The sequence below is a fragment of the Lemur catta genome, chromosome 9 (genome assembly GCF_020740605.2).
Source record: "Lemur catta isolate mLemCat1 chromosome 9, mLemCat1.pri, whole genome shotgun sequence".
Lineage (NCBI taxonomy): Eukaryota > Metazoa > Chordata > Mammalia > Primates > Lemuridae > Lemur > Lemur catta.
In genome coordinates this window covers 22,546,783-22,562,764 of record NC_059136.1, presented here as the reverse complement: position 1 = coordinate 22,562,764, position 15,982 = coordinate 22,546,783, and the positions used below count along the sequence as shown (strand labels likewise).

The following is a 15,982-nucleotide window of genomic DNA, read 5'->3' as shown; positions in this document are numbered from 1 at the left end:
GTATTTTCTGCATTCCCTTGTGATTTCTTCTTTGATCCATTGCTTAGTTAAGAGTGTCTTGTTTTAATTTTCCAGTTTTCCTTCTGTTATTAATTTCTAGTTTTATTCCATTATGATCAGAAAAGATACTTTGATTTAAATCTTTTAAAATTTAATAAGAGTTGTTTTGTGGCCTAACATATGGTTTAATCTGGAGAATGTTGCATGTATACTTTATGTCTATTTTGCTATTGTTGGGTGGAGTGGTCTGTATATATCTAAGTCTAATCGGCTCTGACCATTATTGTAGAACTGTCCATTTCTCTCTTTAAATCTATCATTTTTGCTTTGTATATTTTGAGGCTTTGTTGTTAGGGCTGTATATGTTTATAATTGTTATATCTTCTTCTGAATTGGACCTTTTGTCAACACATAATATCCTTCTTTGTCTCTTGTACCCTTTTTTTGTTTTAATATCTATTATGTCTGATAATAATATAGCCACTCTTTTGATTACATATGCATGGAATATATTTTTCCATCCTTTTATTTTCAACCTCCTTGTCCTTATATCTAAAGTGTGTCTCTCATCAACAGCACATAATTGGATCATGATTTTTTAATCCAGTGTGCCAATATCTGCTTTTTAATAGAATAGTTTAATCCATTTGCATATTTTGTGATTACTGGTAAAGGATTTACTTCTGCCATTTTAATCTATTTGTTTTCTTTATGTCCTATTTATTTTTTGGTCATCAATTTGTCCATTACTGCCTTTTTGGGGTATTTAGTCAATTTTTCTTATAGTGTACCATTTTAACTCCCTTCTTTCATTTTCTGTATATTTTTTAGTTATTTTTCTCTGTAGTTACCTTGAGGATTACAAATAACATCTTAAACCTATAACAACCTAGTTTGAATAATCTCAGCTTAATTTTAAAAGTGTAAACAATCTGCTCCTATATATCCCTATTCCTTCTCCTTTTTATTGCTATTGTCACAGACCACATCTTTGTACATTATATCCCATTAGCATAGATTTATGGTTATTGTTTTATGCACTTACTAAATCATATAGGAAAAAGAGAAGTTACAACCATACCAAAAGTACAGTAATACTGGCTTTTATGTTTATCTATGTAGTTATCTTTACCAGTGTTCTTTATTTTTTTCTTACGATTTTGAGTTACTGTTTAATGTCCTTTCATTTGAGCATGAAGGACTTCCATCAGTATTTCATGTAGAACAGGTCTACATGTGAATAGAAGCTGAGTGGTAATGAACTCTCAGCTTTTTATTGGGACATGTCTTAATTTCTAATTCATTATTGAAGGATAGTTTTGCTGGATAAGAAACTCTTATTTGAAAGGTTTTTTCCCCTTTTAAGCCTGTAAATATGCCATCCCACTACCTTCTGGCTTCCGTAGTTTCTAAGAAGAAATCTGCTGTTAGTCTTATTGAGGATCTCTTATATGTGACACATTGCTTTTCTGTTGCTGCTTTCAAAATTTCCTGTCTTTGGGTTTTAACAGTTTGACTAGATTGCATCTCAGTGTGGATCTCTTTCAGTTTATCTTGTTTGGAGTTTGTTTAGTTCCTTGGAAGTGTATATTCACGTCTTCTCTTAAATTTCAGAAGTTTTGGGATTTTAATTCCTTCAAGTATCTTTTCTGACCCCTTTTCTTCTTTGAATCCTATAATGTGTATGTTGGGACATCTCCAGAATTTCTGTTTGATTACTTTTTATAAGTTCTATCTCCTTGTTGATATTTTGTTCATATATAGTTTTCTTGATTTCTTTTAGTTGTCTGTCCATGGTTTCTTTTAGCTCACTGAACATGTTTAAGACAGTTTACTTAACATCTTTGACTAATAATTCCAATGTCTGGACTTCTTCATGAATGGCTTTTACCACATTCTTTTTTGCCTGTGAATGTGTTGTACTTTCCTGTCTCTTTGTATTAATATATTTTGTAATTTTTTGTTGGAAATTGGATACTTTGAGTATTATGTTGTGATAACTCTGGTATGCTAAGTTTCCCATTCCTCAGGGATTGCTGATTCTTGCTTGTTGAGGGATGGTTCTGTCTGTGACTTTTCCAAACTATTTTTGCAAAGTGTATATTTTTAATGCAACATACAAACTTTATCTAACAAAAGTAACAGGTAAAGTCAAACGGGAACAACTGACTAGAAGAAATTTTAAACACCTGACAGTAACCTATTTGCAGTTGCATTTAACTGAGCTCTGTTGCTGTAAAAAATACAGCTCATTTATAGGTATGGATGAATGATTTGTAAATTTTTCAAGTATTCACTGAATACTACCTTACATACACATATACATTAAATTTTAAAAAGATTTCATTGACAATCCCCAGATATACTTCATTTTTATTGATCTTTTGGAAGAGTTAATTTAAAGGAAAAAAATACGTGGTTCTGGCTCATCAGTCATATAATGAACCCAGCCTAGACTCTGTTGGACACCAAGTCTTCTCCACTCCTCTTCAGATTATCAGATGGGTTTTGTGTACTTGTTTGGAAAGTTCTCAGGTTAACATGGCATGGTAGTACTCACAGTGCTTGTCAAAGCACTTGTCCAAGTAGTAGATGTGTTTGTGGGCCATCTTACACACAGCATGGCAGGGAATGAGAGTGCAAAGAGAGGGCACACCAGGCTGCACGTGTGCGCCCAGCCAAGGCAATGATTTGACTCAAAGTATGTATGTTTTGATGTGGCCAGCCAGTACCTGAGAAAGATTTTCTTAAATGTTTGGCTTCCAAAAGGGGAGACAACAATAACAACAAATATTGTCTCTTTATTTTCCATGGAAATTGCTTCAACCCACTGGGATTAAAATGACAGCCAGCATCTATGCCAGCCCTTCAGTGATCAAAAGCAACAATCAACCATCAAAACACACAACCCCAAGCCGGGTGTGGTGGTTCCCACCAGTAATCCCAGCAACTTGGGAGGCTGAGGTGGGAGGATTGCTTGAGGCCAAGAGTTTGAGAGCAGCCTGGACAACATAGCAAGACCCCATCTCTAAAACTTCTAAGAAAAATTAGCCTGGCATGGTAGCATGCACCAGCTGTTTGGGAGGCTAGGGCAGAAGGATCATTTGAGCCAGGGAGTTCAAGGCTGTAGTGAGCTATGATCATGTCACTCCAGCCTGGGCAACAGAGTGAGACCTTGTCTCAAAAAAAGACAAATACAACTCTAGTATTTGAAGGACAAGATCCTTATTGCCCACTCTGGCACCAGCAAGCTGTAGCAAGAATGCAGGCCACCTTGCATATAGCTGCATACCATGGGACTAGGGAATGGGGCATAGTAGCTGCTATGATGAATGTTGAAGTTCACTGAAATTTACTGGAATTTACCACCCTCTTCATCAAGTTTTCCCCTAGATGCTGCAAATGTTTGACTGGACCCAAGAATTCCAAATAAGTTAATAGCTGTTTAGGTGGAGCTTAATAGCTGTTTAGGTGGAGGGACAGATTCATGGGCTTTCTACTCTGTCATTTTCCATGACATCACTCCCTGATAATTTCCTTTATAATAGCAATACACTTTCTATCTGATTGGCATATTTTTGTATATAAGACATATTAGCTAGATATATATTATTCCAAGTGACTAATTTCAGGGCTTTAATTAATTTTTGTTTTTATTCTTTTTGAGACAGGGTCTCACTCTGTCACCCAGGCTAAAGTGTGGTGGCATCATCATAGCTCACTGCAACCTCAAATTCCTGGGCTTAAGCTATCCTCCTGCCTCAGCCTCCTGAGTAGCCGGGACTATGGGTGTGTACCCTCATGCCCGGCTAATTTTTATATCTTTTGTAGAGACAGGGTCTTGCTATATTGCTAACGTTGGTTTTGAACCCCTGGCCTCAAGCAGTCCTCCCACCTCAGCCTCCCAAAGTGCTAGGATAATAGGTGTGAGCCACTATGCTCAGCCACTTATTATTTTAAATTATGTCCATAGGATACATTCCTAGGAATGGGACATTGATACACACACACACACACACACACACACACACAAATGCTTTCTAGAGTGGTTGTACCATATTATGTTACAAGCACTGATTCATTGAAAAGCTATTTACCTACCTGCCTGCCAGGAAGCAAAATTGAATGGAGAGGTGTGGACATTCTGATTGCCTCCCAGCTTCCTGGAACTGGACACTGTAATTTTAACCTCTGCTTGATAATTGAATAGGCATGCCTCCGTGACTGATGGTGCATTTTACTATCTGATTCTTCAGGAATCTCACATTTCTCTGTGTTGGTTTCAGTGGGAGCCACCTTTCCCTTCATGTCCTTCACCCTCACCACTTGTGGCCCAGATGCTCCTTCACTGGGTTGTTTGATAAGAACCCTGGCTCTTAGGGATTCCCTTCATCCTGTCAGGATGGAGGTCCCCTGAGCTGGTGGCACCCCAAGGATCTGTGGCCTTCTTAAAGGGAGTCCTAAAAACCTTGGACAGGAAGGCTGGAAAGGCGGGGAAGGGGTGCTGGGGCCATGAAATATGAGGAAGCATATTTAGTGGTATAGTATAGATGGAAAAGAAAAATATGTTGGTTTTTATAATGCAGACTATAGAACATATGGTTGACAAAGTTTTCTTGGCTGTTTGGGTTTGGCTCAAGAGGGCTCATGGTAGCATGAGTTGGTGGCACGCTCCCACAGGTGTCAAGTATTTATCTCATTGTCTTAGTCTGTTCTTGCTGCTGTAACAAAATATAGGCTGGGTAATTTATAAACAACAGGAATTTATTTCTCATAGTTCTAGAGGCTAGAATATCCAAGATTAATGTGCCAGTTGATTTGGTGTCTGGTAAGGGCCTGTCCCTCATAGATGGCACCGTCTAGGTGAACTCACATAGACGAAAAGATGGAAGAGATGAAGCAGCTCCCTCAAGCCCTTTTTATAAGGCATTAGTCCCATCCATTAAAGTAGAGCCTTCTTGACTAATCACCTCCTAAAGGACTCACCTCTTATACTGTTGCATTGGGGATTTCCTTTTGATGTGAATTTTGGAGAAGACATAAACATTCAAACCTTAGCACCCACCTAGGGATGGGAGGAAGAGAGGCAGAAAGGGAGCACAGGGCAAAGGGCCCCACTGGTTCTAGATGTTTCCTCTGGGCCATCTTGAGCAGTCACTCGTGGTACCTTGTGAGCTAACTCCTTGCAGCTGTCCTAGTGTCCCTCAGCTCATAAGATCAGAAGCAGAGTCATCAGCCTGCGGTTAGCATTGGTGAGGCAAAAATAGAGGTAATGGCACCCGCCACTGAAGGGCATGCATGGGTTTTGTGCCCATGTCCTTGGTCTTTGTGGCTGGTGCTTTATAACCAAGGCAGATCCTCTGAAGAGTCTGGTAGTGTGCATTATCTAATAAATTTTAAAAGACCCTTTGTGATGTATGTTTCTTATTCTTGGTAAGATTTTGTATTTTGTTTTCATAAAACCATGTATTTGATTCAGTGGTTAACACTACTGTTTATTGTTTTGTTTCTAATTTCTTTTTTTTTTTTTTTTTTTTTTGAGACAGAGTGTCACTTTGTTGCCCGGGCTAGAGTGAGTGCCGTGGCATCAGCCTAGCTCACAGCAACCTCAAACTCCTGGGCTTAAGCGATCCTACTGCCTCAGCCTCCCTAGTAGCTGGGACTACAGGCATGAGCCACCATGCCCGGCTAATTTTTTTGTATATATATTTTTTAGTTGGCCAGATAATTTCTTTCTATTTTTAGTAGAGACGGGGGTCTCACTCTTGCTCAGGCTGGTCTCGAACTCCTGACCTCGAGCGATCCACCCGCCTCGGCCTCCCAGAGCTAGGATTACAGGCGTGAGCCACCGCGCCCGGCCTGTTTCTAATTTCATCCTTATTTCTCTCCCCTCCCCATCTCCTCCTTACCTACCTCCTCTTTCTCCCTCCCCTCCCTCTTTCCCCTCACTGCCTATCCACTCCCCTGCTCCCCCCTCCTCACTTCCCCCCTCCCTGCCCCTACTATGGCTCACCCTTGCCTGACTCCTGGGAGGTCCACACACAGCCTGGGGCAGCAGCTGGGGATGCCTCTGAGCTGCCAGCCCTCACCCTGCAGTCAGGGCATCTTCCTGAACAAAATATGGCCCTGCCTCTCTCCAACCTGCCTGACTCCCAAGGCCTCCAGGGTGAGGCCCATATATGACCAAGGCTTTAGGTCTGGGCCCTGTCCAATGTGGTGGAGCCTCCGGTGTCCAGCACTCCCACTGGGTACTTAAACTTTCAGTAACAAGAATCTGAAAGCTGTCCCAAGATCTCCACACGGTTTTGTACCCTGAACTTCTGCACCCACCATGCCCTCTGCCTGAGAACCCTCCCTGGATGCCAGCCACGGTGGATTCATCTTTGTGCCTGCCCACTGCTGTGCCTTCCACAGCTCATGAGGGCAAGATGGTTTGCCTGTCTACCCTTAGCATCACCTTCTCTTCCCTAGATTAATCCAGGGAAGGATGAGGAACACTTTTTACTAAGAGCAGGGCGTTAATAAGTAAGCACCAGAGCATGCTTGCCCAGTAATGGGTCCAAGCAATGAAGATAGAGGGTCCAGAACCAGACAGGAGCAGTCTTTTCCCATCATTGCAGGGTACAATAGAAGTGAGGTGTATGGCTGAGCTGTGGGTGCAGTGTCCAGTATGGGAGATGTGATCTGCCATGGCCCTGAGTGTCTCTGCACATTCTCACTGGGTATGCCAATAATGCCAAGACCACTCTTTATCTGGGACATTTCTCATGGTGTGTTTGCAGCCAACAATCTTGAGGTAATGTCTTCCTCAGGGACAAAGAGGAGGCTGGCTTACTGCTGGCTATAAAAGAGGTAGATTCCCCAAACTCAGCATTCCTCAGTTTTCTACTTACCCACTGCAAGCCCAACATCCTCCTGGGCCATACTGCATCACTCTTGTGGGACATCGGGGTGTGAGACAAAGTAGTTAACATCAGAAGCCATGTTTGCTCATTTCTGCTTGTCAGGATAACTTCATAAAGCCCCTAACTCTGTGATGATGTATAGCTCTCCAGAAAAATGCACTGAAGACAAAACAGGACAGAGCATATGGCCCCCATGTCTCTTGCCTGAGTCACTATATTCCTTAAAAGATAAAAGACTCTAGTCCTTGTGTTTTCTTACACATAAGATGACGTCTGACAGGGTTAATGATTATCCTTCTGTAATCTATAACCAGACTTATTCTTGCACCCGCACTTTGATGTGATTTTGCACATACTGAACCCCCAACACATGTATATAGGCTGCAAACTAAAATACTATGTCAGAGCCGTCTGACAGAACCTCTCTGGAAGATTCCTCCTGGACTGTAGTCCTCAGTCTATGGTCCTCAGTCAGACTTTTAAATAAAACTACCTTTAATTCTTTAAAAGCTTGTTTTTTTTTTTTTCTTCAGTTGACAAAGTGGCAAAAGGACACAGTAGATTGCCCAGGATTGTCTGGATCATTGGAGGGACCTGGCACCTCAGTAAGCACTGGCCCTTTGAGCCCCTCTGGCCCCTCCCTGGCTGCAGGTGACTGGGTGAGTCTCTCCTGAGTCTCAGACCTCCCACTTGGTTGACGGTCCTGAGTTTTATTGAGCTAGTTGCTTTCACTCCTTGACAAAAGGGTAAGTTCTTTAATTACAGTTTTCTTGTCTTTTCTTTTCTATTTTATTTTTGAGACAGTCTTTTTCTGTTGCCTAGGCTAGAGTGCCGTGGCGTCAGCCTAACTCACAGAAACCTCAAACTCCTGGGCTCAAGTGATCCTCCTACCTCAGCCTCTTGAGTAGCTGGGACCACAGGTGCTTGCCACCATGCCCAGCTAATTTTTTGTTTCTTAATTTATTTGCCTGGCTAATTTTTTCTATTTTCAGTAGAGATTGGGGAGGGGGGGGTCTCACTTTTGCTCAGGCTGGTCTTGAACTCCTGATCTCAAGCAATCCTCCAGCCTTGGCCTCCCAGAGTGTTAGGATTACAGGCATGAGTCACTGCACCTGGCCAATTACAGTTTAAAAAAAAATTTTTTTTTTTTTGAGATAAGGTCTCACCATGTTGCCCAGGCTGGTGTCAAATTCCTGGGGTCAAGTGATCCTCCTGCCTCAGCCTCCCGAGTAGCTGGGATTACAGGCACATGCCACTGCACCTGGCAAAAAGTGAAACGTTCTTCTTTGAAACTTTTTGTTCCTCAGGAAGGGGGATTCTCCTAGTTGAAAGATATTAGGAAGAAATGGATACGTGAGGCTGTCTGATTGGCTAGGTTGTGCTTTCCCTTTCAATTTGACTCTATAAACAAGGCTCAGCAGGACAGAAACAAAAAAATCTGTGAGGGTTTGACCTGTGTCAACTCCAAAGACAAGGGGCACTCACTCTTCCACCTGAATCTGATTTGGCATCTCCAGGTGCCTGAGATCCAGTGGACGTGTCAGAGGTACAATCTTCCTGACATGCTGCCATCCCATAGGAAACTCCTTGTCATGAGTAATTAACAATTGGCTCATCAGGAGATGTACACGTGAGGGTAAGTCTCCCAGTGCCCTGAGCCCCTGAAATTGCTTTAGGCAACCAAAGGGAGAAACGTGAGAAGAGTGACAGCCATTGGGAACATTCAAAGCAGTACGTGTGACCCACTACATTTCTCACTAGCATTCTTGTTTTGCTGGTCTCTTACAATGAGAAATAAATTGTCCAAAACTGAAACAACAGGGCAGTGAACAACCAACCTCCAGTCAGCACTCTGGCAGCCCTCGTGTGTAACATATAAAGCCTACTTGAAAGTATCTCCCTAGATGGGAGGGGTTTACTAAAGGAGATTTAATATTAAAATGGACAAATATGGGATTCTCAAACATTAAGGCATGCCAAGTTTTCTGGGACTCCAGCTTGCTAGATAATTATGGCCTGTTTTTGTGCATATTTAAAAATTGATGGACAAATTACATTAAGGAAAATTCAGAACTCAAATAGTCAACCTGCAACTATGGAATTAACATGCAGAGTCTTCTAAGTTTTCTATCTTTCTATATTTTTTTCTCTCTGCCTACTTTAAATTTGCTGACTTTTTTTTACTGGTGTTGAGTTTTATCTATGGTATTGCTAATACAAGGATACTTGGAGATTGTGTTTTTCTTATATAATTTAGCCAGTTCTAGCTAAAATATCAACATTTAGAAGGATAAAAGGGTGTTTTCTTAAAAATCAAACTGCTATGGAAACAGTTTTATTCATAATTTTGATCCATAGTCTTCATTAGATTACCCATCAGGACAAATAACGTTTAGTCATATAAACAGGTCCCAATTTTGTCAGAAATATAATTTGGATCCAACTGCCTTTTATAAACTGGTGAGTTTGTATTACTATCTCAAGACTAAAATTCTAAAACGAAAGCTATAAGATCTTTGTGTATTTGTGTTTAAATGTATTTATGTGTGTGTACATGTAGTATGTTATATGTTGTGTCTACATGGTGCCAAACTGACTTATAAATAAATGAGCACTCATAAATTAGTAAGCACAAATATTTTCTGTGTTCACATGACCTAAGTAAATCTTTAATAAATAAGCTGGCTTTCAAATTATTAGTCAAATAAAAATATAAATGTCTTCAGAATTGTCAGCATACATTTTTGCTTGGGTTTACTGGTCAGATATTTTTATATTTGTCTCTGCTGTCTCTAATCTTGTCTTAAAATATCTACAAATATTTTAAGCTCTCAGGGTTTGGAATGAAGGTTATAAAACTATGAATTCTGCGTAAAACAGAATGATCTTTGTGTAATTTTTGATAAGACTAATTTAATATTGTTGGCTTAATGAAAACAGCTGTATCTTCTGAGATATTGGTAAAATACCTGTGTTTTTAACTTTAAGGGTCTTACTTAGGTAAACACCTGATATCCATAATATAAAATTGGTTAATGAGGAAATAAGTCAAAATGATGACAAGCTTTGTCTAATATCTCAGTCCTCATAGATCTCAGTTCTCATAGGTAGTCTAGATAAACTCTTAAAAATAAATTAGGTAAATGTAATGGGATAAATGCTTATAAATAAACTTTTAATGTATTTTTGAAATCTTAAAAGTCATGTAAAATTAAATAATACTCATTGAATGTCTGGGTCATTTCCAATTAAGAAAAATTATGTTATGATGAAACAGTCATATTGCAGGTTTTTCTTTACCTTTTTGATAACTGGCCTAAGAAATAAGAATTTCATGGGTTTTTTATTTTGTTTTTTTGAGACAGAGTCTCCCTCTGTCACCCCAGCTAGAGTATAGTGGTGTCATCATAGCTCACTGCAACCTTCAAACTCCTGGGCTCAAGTGATCCTGCTGCCTCAGCCTCCTAAGTAGCTGGGACTATGGGTGTGTGCCACCCATGCCCGGCTAATTTTTGTCTCTTTTGTAGAGACAGGGTCTCACTATATTGCTCAGGCTGGTTTTGAACTCCTGACCTCAAGTTATACTCCCACCTTGGCCTACCAGAGTACTAGGATTACAGGTGTGAGCCGCTGCACCCGGCCAAGAATTTTGTTTTATCAACATAATTTTCTGTATTGCCTGTATTAGGTTTTTCATTACTTAGGAAACTGAGCTTTAAAAGGTTAAGGTTTAACTTTTTATATTACTGTTAAAGTCTTTTATTTATCACTCTGGTTAACTGAATAACTATTATTTTTCAGTGACCTGTGATTCTGTTTTAATCAAATGTTTTAAACATTTGACCTTTTTTTTTAATTTAGACACCCAGGCTAGAATGCAGTGGCATGGCACCATTATAGCTCACTGCAACCTCAAATTCCTGGGCTCAAGTGATCCTCCTGCCTCAGTCTCCCAAGTAGCTGGGACTACAGATGCACACACCACCACAGCTGCCTAATTTTTTCTGTTTTTTGTAGATGAGAGATGGGATCTCACTTGTTGCTTAGGCTGGTTTCAAACTCTTGGCCTCAAGTGATCCCCCTGCCCTCAGCCTCCCACAGTGCTAGGATTACAGGCGTGAGCCACCATCCAGCCATTTTGACATCTATGGCAGGTTTCCCCATGTGGAGAATAAAGCAACTCCATCTTGGATGCTTATCTGCCCTGTTGACTTCTGATTAATCCCTGTTCTGAGAATGTCTCTAAGTTTTCTACTTTATCTACTGTTACTATAAATCTTGCCCTTTGGTCAAAACAACCTTGACTATAAACCCTGCCCTTGGGCAGATTCACATAGTATTCTTGCCTTTCCCTGAGGGATTGACATGAGTTGTACTACACAACCCTTCCCCATGGTATATAAACCCTGGGTCTGGGAGGTAATGGCGCAGGGATCCATCATCTTGTCTTGTAGCCACTCAGGACATGGCTTCTGTTCGTAAGTCCCTATTAAATGTTTCTTTCTGAGAAACAGGATCTGTCAGCTTCTTTCTTCTCTTCAGTCTCTCACCTTCTTCAGGTTTGCATATATCTTCACACCTGTGGAACACCCCAGGATCACAATCCTAAATTAAGTCTTTTCAGATTAAATGATTAAGCTTATTTGGTAAATTATATGGGGAAGTTTTATCAAATAATAAATTATACTAGATTTTCTTTCGGTTACTTTTATGGGTATGTTATTAATATAAATGTTCTAAAAATTATATAAATTCATTAAAATCTGATATGTTATCAGTCTAATTGTGATTATATTAAATATTTTCTAAAGTTATAGTTGTATGAATGTTATTAATGTGAGTATTCTAAATATATGAAATTTATAAAAGTCTGATGATGCTGATATAATATGGTCCATCATGATTTTTTTTTTTTTTTTTTTTTTTTTGAGACAGAGTCTTACTCTGTTGCCTGGACTAGAGTGCCGTGGCGTCAGCCTAGCTCACAGCAACCTCAAACTCTTGGGCTCAAGCAATCCTACTGCCTCAGTCTCCCGAGTAGCTGGGACTACAGGCATGCGCCACCATGCCCAGCTAATTTTTCTATATATATTTTTAGCTGTCCATATAATTTCTTTCTATTTTTAGTAGAGATGGGGTCTCACTCTTGCTCAGGCTGGTCTCAAACTCCTGAGCTCAAACGATCCACCCACCTCGGCCTCCCAGAGTGCTAGGATTACAGGTGTGAGCCACCATGCCCGGCCATGATTTTGGTTATTATCTTAAAATACTATATGTAATAGAAATAACCAAAATGCCTCATCAATTGGGAACTTTTATCAAACTTTAACCATGACTATTCTAAATTTTTGTCTTCCAGTTATTTTAAATTCTTCTCTAAAACCATTTACAATCAGCTCTAGCCAAAATTCCTTTTCACGAAAAAGGCTCTAATAAATATGGGTACAAAAAGGGGGAAAATAATACAATTAATAAAATAATATACAAATAAGTGTTCTGGTTTTGTTAAATAGTTATCATGTTTTTTTCAATCTATAATTCACTTTGATGCTATTAAGTGTGGATTGCTATGCATAGTCTCTGGTGTCCTTGTATAATAGTCCTGTTGAGTTGTTGTGTTAGGTGCAGGAAAAGTCAATGGCTTTTGCATGGAAAAACCTGCACCTGCCAAGCCAAGTCCTGGTGTGCTGTCATCTTCCTCCAGGGATGGGATGGGTCCCACCACTGACTCCTCACACCTGACACAGGCTAGGCACAAAAAAACCACTTTCTGGCCCAGAGAAATTCCAGGGGAAAGTTATGTGTAGCTAGAGCTTTCTACTTTAGTTTGGTAAAGTTTGCATGTTACATGAGGAAAAAGATTGTATTAATTGACAGTCATCAGCAATGCATGAAAGCACCCATTTTTCAATACCCTCACAGCCCTGGCCACTGCAGGATAATCTTTTCTAATTGATTAGGGGATGGCGTGGCTTTGTTTGTTTTAGAATTGGCATATTTGAGCCTTTTCCTGGCTTCTATGGTTGTATTTTCTCTTATTGGGAATTGCCAGCTCATGTCCTATAGTCACTGATTTGTAGGAGATGTTTATGCCAAAGTTACTGATCTTCCTTCACTCCAAACATTTGTTCCAGTTACTGCCTTTATTGGAAAATGTCAGATTATATACAGTACACAGAAATAAATTCCAGTTTGAATTAAGTGTTTTCTAAAATAATAGAAAATTTGAAGAGAACTAAGTTTCAAATTCTTAGTAGCTGTTAGGAGAAATAATATAAAGAGAAATCTTTAAATAGATAAATATAGAGACTTCTGAATAAAATTAAAAATCCAAAATAAATGTGGAATGCTGTTGACAAGTCAGAGGCAGGTACTAATGGCTGAGAAGGCTATTATCAGCATGAAGGGGACCCCAAAGGTCATTTTGGCCTCTGATGTCATGTCCCAAAAAGGCAGGCAGCTCACTTGTTCCAGTAGGTCATGTGCTGCCTCCTGCTCCTTGGAGAGAAGGAAGTGAGTGGCAAGAATACATAGCCCAGGAATCCTCTCCAGGAAGAGGGGCATTGACGCCTACTTTCTGGCTCCAGGACCACCTGGGCCTGCATGCCCATCAGTAAATCCATGGCAGCCTTACACAGCAAGAACAGGCATTTAAAGAAAGCAGGAAAGCAAACTACACATTTTGGAAAGATTTCCTTGAAAATCTTAGGTTACTGGAGGATTTAGCAATCCAGAACAACTTGCACTGTGTAACATATGTTGTGAAACATATAATCTTTCTAAACAAATATTCTTGTATATTGAATTTAATTGAATTCTTATTCTCACCTTGATTGGAACATGACTTTGTCTCTAATTTTCAAACATGATTAGAAACTGTGGGCTGAGTAGTAGTGGGCTCTGAGCAGATGCCACTGAGTCAGCTGTGGACTCAACTGGCAAGAGTTGGTAGCTTCCCTTAACGGGGAATTTATGAGATAACACTACAGTAGTCTCATTTCCTCTCTGAAGTAACATCCCAGTGATCTCAGCTTTTTGGACTTTCACTTCAGTGACCTCAACTTCTCTGAAGTATCACCTCAGTGACCTCAGCTCCTCTCTGAACATTCACCTAAGTGACGTCAGCTCCATCTTGAAGTAATATCTCAGTGATCACAGCTCCTCTCTAAAGCAACCTCTCTAAAGTATCAGGCTCAATAATCTCAACCTCTCTCTGAAGAATGACCTCAGTGATCTAATCTCTAGTGACAGCTTGGTGATCCCACTTTGGTTATTTCAGCTCCTCTGAAGTAAACCTCAGTGGTCATAGCTACTCTGAAGTACACTTTAGTGATGTCAGTCCCTTTTTAGAAGTAACGCCCAGTGATCTTGTCTCCTCTCTGATGGAACACCTCAGATTTTCTGAAGTAACACCACAATTGTCTCATTTTCTTTCTGAATTAACACTTCAGTGATACTAGTTCTTCTGGAGTTTCACTTCAGTCGTTTCAGCTGCTGTGAAGTATTTAATAAAACAGCAGTTATCCCAGCTCCTTTCTCAACACATCAGTGACAAGTTCTTCTCTGAAGTTAATACATTAGTGTTATCAATTCCTTGGACCAGTGTAAAACGGGGAGATGCTTTTATCTGCATCATGGTGTATTGCTGTGGACTTAAGGATCAATGCCTTAGTGTCTCTTTTTCCCCAAGAAGTCGATAGACACTAGGATGGGGTGGGTGGAGAGAACTCTCCTTTCTCTCAGACACGTAACATGTTTAGGAGGATTTGAAGTGGCTTGAATCTCATACAACATGTTTCCTTTGCAACTGGATGCTACTAGATATGGCTCTGCTACAAATTCACCTTCAAGAACTGTATCCTTAGAACAAATAATTTTGAACAAGTTAAATACAAATTTTTAATTATGAATAAACCAGATTCATCACAGTAATATGCAATTGATATTAGATTCTCTTGAACCAGGAGTAAAAAAAAAAACGAAAAAAAAAAAAACCCTCAAATATAGGGAAAGAAATATTAGAGACAGTCAAAAAGAGGTATCTTAATTTGAGAACTTTCTGTTGTAAAAATACGCACAAGGCCAGGCATAGTGCCTCACACCTGTAATCCCAGCACTTTGGGAGGCCATGGTGGGAGGATCGTTTGAATCCCACCACTGCGCTCTGGCCTGGGTGACAGAGCAAGAATTTGTCTCCCCAGCACCTCCCACACACGAAAAAAAAAAAAAAAGCACCAAAGAAGTATTTTTGGTAATTAAAAAAAAATACCTTTAACAAATATGGTGAGTAGAAATTGAAAAAAAAAAATCATAGGTGTAAAGAGGCACCCAGTTGTGTGTAGCAGCTATGAGGTCTGCTCTGAGTGTGGAGCTTCCCTCCTAGGCCTGTGTGGGACCTATCAGTCTGAGACATCCTACAGTCTCTGGGGCACACGGTCTGTAGGTTTTAAGGGCAGGTTTTCAGTAAAATATTCATTTTTAAGTTGAATTTTTACTAGTTAGGACACTCTTTCTGATCTTCAATAAAGTTAAAGCAGCAAAGGGGTTTCTAGGCTGGGTGTGGTGGCTCACATCTGTTATCCTAGCACTCTGGGAGACTGAGGCAGGAGGATCACTTGAGGTCAGGAGTTCGAGACCAGCCTGAGCAAGAGCGAGACCCCATCTCTGCTAAAAATAGAAAAAATTAGCTAGGTGTGGTGGTGTGCACTCGGGAGATTGAGGCAGGAGGATCCTTTAAGCCCAGGAGTTTGAGGTTGCAGTGAGCTATGATGACGCCACTGTACTGTAGCCAGGGCAACAGATTGAGCCTCTGTCTCAAAAGAAAGGAAAAAAAAAAAAAAGCTTTCTAAATTTACATCATTTCTCACTAACATATCTTTAGACTTCTTCCTTTACTTCATACAAAACTGGTGTTTCCACATACTTAGGATTTCCAGCCATTTTACATGATACTTGATGACAATCTCTTTTTATATCACTTCATCCACATAGCACTTTTGTGTTTTAATAGAATACTGAAAACAGTCAACCTTCTAAGTGCAATAAGTAGAATAATTAATTGTATTTAGGAAAGGCAT

The 15,982-nt window shown here is 39.9% G+C and overlaps 1 protein-coding gene and 1 pseudogene across 1 annotated transcript in view; one reads left to right on the top strand and one right to left on the bottom strand.

Annotated features, from left to right (window-relative positions):
- Positions 1-15,982, top strand: part of LOC123644827 (zinc finger protein 252-like) — a 211,739-nt gene that overhangs the window by 129,099 nt on the left and 66,658 nt on the right. The gene's annotated exons all lie outside the window — the stretch shown is intronic.
- On the bottom strand, positions 2,374-2,609 carry LOC123644839 (annotated as a pseudogene).